Here is a 2,788-nt window from a genome sequence, read left to right as displayed (position 1 = left end):
GTGTCATGTGGTGCAGGTAGCCCCTTGGGCACCTTCATCCAACTTGTTCTCGTATGAGACTTGGGACCGGGTTCAGACCCTGGCCAGAAAGAATGAGATTAGTCACGGGCTAGACCCCCCCTTAGGGTTCTACCCAACCATCTCTGCCCTAAAGCTTTGCTTCCATCCCAAGCATCAGGAAGGGGCAGAAAGGGATTGGATGCAGTTCGATGAGGAGAGAAAAAAGGAAACAAAGCTGCCAATGCAAGGCCCTGAGCCAGTGAGTGATACCTATGCCCCTACCCTGTACCCTCCTCTCCCGGCATACTCACCCCACCAAAGTTTAGCCAAAGGAGAGAAAGCGGCACCTGAAGTAGTGGAGGAGGCTAGCCCACCTTTAAAAACACCCCCGGCAGAGCCACAGGCTTTTCCTGTTATGGGTCACTGGGAACCCCCAGCTGTCCACAGCCCGTGGGGGGAAGCGGCCCCTCAGGCCTATCCGGTCAACGTTGCCCCCGGTGGAAATAGGCCGGCTGCTTGGTATCCTTGGGAAGCTCATGACCTTAAAGAGCTGAAAAAGGCTGTCGCAGAGGATGGGCCCAATTCCCTATGGGCAGAAACCATCCTCCAGGGCTTAGCTGTTAATATCCCCTTACCAGTCATCTTTCACACCAACCTTTCACAATCCAAGATTGGAAAATGCTCTGTAAGGCTGTCCGCCCCCCAAACTTGTTTATCAAGTTCCACGCCTTCTTTAAAGAAGAGTGCCATGTGCAGGAAGAGATAAATCAAGCATTGACCCATGCCACCAACCCCGGACTCACCTTCCCGTGGGTCCTTGGCAAAGGTTCCTGCGTAGGTGCCAACAAGCCCTTTTGCAGCACTGTGGCAAATCTCACCGCCCCCAAAACCCGAAATAAGTGGACCCGAAACAAGCAGGCCGCAGGGGCAGCTGCAGTGGCCATCAGCTCCCTCTTGGGAGTTATTGGAGTGGGTACCAGGACTGCCAGAATAGCCTTGGCACATCAACAGGTAGATTCCCTTAGGGAGGCAGTGGACATAGATTTTGGCTGCTTGGAGGTGTCTGTATCACATTTTAAAAAATTGCTAAGATCACTTTTTGAAGTTGTTTTACAGAATCGATGCGGACTAGACCTGTTGTTCTTACAGCAAGAAGGATTATGCGCTGCCCTCAAAGAAGAGTGCTGCTTCTATGCCGACCACTCTGGAGTGGTCAAGGATTCCCTAGCTAAGCTTAGAGAAGGATTAGAAAAGCAAGGGAAAAAAAAAAAACGCGAAGCCAATAATAATTGGTTCCAAAGCTGGCTTTCATGTTCCCCATGGCTCACCACCCTGCTGTCCTCCCTGGCAGGCCCCCTAGCCATTTTCCTTGTCTTAATCATCTTGGGGCCTTATGCCATTCGCCAGGTTGTGTCCCTTATAAGGCACAACACCACTTCTCTCATAATGCTCACCCAGGTGGTAGAGGAGGTGGCCCATAACGAAAGCCCTGACAGCCCTTGGGTCAACGCCAATCTGTAAGGCTCCACCCTGCCCCCCGCTTGGCTGGATAGTCAATGACCGGTAAGATTTCCAGAGGGAAACAACCTAAGACAGGCACAGCCACCGGAGGGAATAGAGGCAAGGCTGGAAAGGTTAGCCGCCTCCAGCTGCCTTATTAAAACAAAAGGGGAATTGTCAGGCCTTAAAAACTAATGCCACCTTAAGTGACATTACAATTGGCGCCATTATGGGCACACAAGGGCGTATTAATGTGGCAGCCTAAGGGCGCCAGGAGGAAGTAGGGTGGGGGTGTCTGTGGGAACCTTGCCTTAGCCCTTATGGCCAAATACGTGCTTCTGCACTCATGAAAGGCATTGAGACAAGATGCATGCCCTTGACCCTTAAACTGATGTGATTATGTTAAAACCTCCCCTCCCCATCTGCCTATAAAAGCAAGTGCTTGTGTGATAATAAAGGGAACTGCTTCACAGAACCCCCCCTGCGTCTGAGTGTCCTTTAACCGGGCTGGTTGGGGCTGGCGGTGTGCTCACCTCTCTTCATGGCTCTCTTCCCCGTCTCATCCTAAAGGGGACAGGAGGGAAAGAGGAATCCAGGCCATTCGCTCACCCACCAAAAGGAACGAGGCTAGGGCTGTTCGGGTCAGCCAACAGCAGACCTGACAGCTGACAACACCTGGTCAAGGGTTAATATCCCCTTACCAGTCATCTTTAAAAAAAAAAGAACAGTAAGGTGTCATGTAGGTAGCAACTACAGAAAGTAGCTAATTCTCCTGGGGCTAAGGAAACAAAATGAAGATGTTAGAATGATTTAAACTTAATAGCTTGGGGGTGGCTGCATAGTTCAGCTGGTTAGAGCACAGCCTTGTATCACCAAGGTCAAGGGTTCAAGTCCCCATACCAGCCAGCTGCCAAAAACAAACAAAAATAACCCTAGAAGCTTAGAAGAGGAGTCCCATGGAGACAAAACTCAGACCTCTGGGGAGGAGCACTGTGCAGCTAACTCTTCATGTGTTGGAAAAACCACAGAACCACAAGCTGAATTTACCTTCTGCTCCTACAAGTAACAGATCCTGCCAGTGTGAAGAAGGTTGCTGACCCTCATAGGAACTCAACACAAGTAGGAACTCCAGAAGAGGCAGACAGGCAGGAGCAAGTCCTTTCTATTTCCTCCAGCGCTAAAGTCCTAAAGCCTCCCTCTAGCATCCCCCTGCTGGAAGATCCTACCAGGAAACCAGTGGGAGGAAACCAGCAGATGGAGCAGAAATGTCGCTCACAGAATTTCAGCC

General features: G+C 50.8%; 1 pseudogene; it reads right to left on the bottom strand.

The window, feature by feature from the left end:
* Positions 1–944, bottom strand: part of LOC103608265 — a 29,907-nt pseudogene extending 28,963 nt beyond the window's left edge.
* Between the last annotated feature and the right edge of the window lie 1,844 nt (positions 945–2,788).

The sequence above is a fragment of the Galeopterus variegatus genome, unplaced genomic scaffold (genome assembly GCF_000696425.1).
Source record: "Galeopterus variegatus unplaced genomic scaffold, G_variegatus-3.0.2 Scaffold8231, whole genome shotgun sequence".
Taxonomy (NCBI): domain Eukaryota; kingdom Metazoa; phylum Chordata; class Mammalia; order Dermoptera; family Cynocephalidae; genus Galeopterus; species Galeopterus variegatus.
Note: the sequence above shows the minus strand (reverse complement) of the source record. Positions and strands in the feature narration are given on the sequence as shown.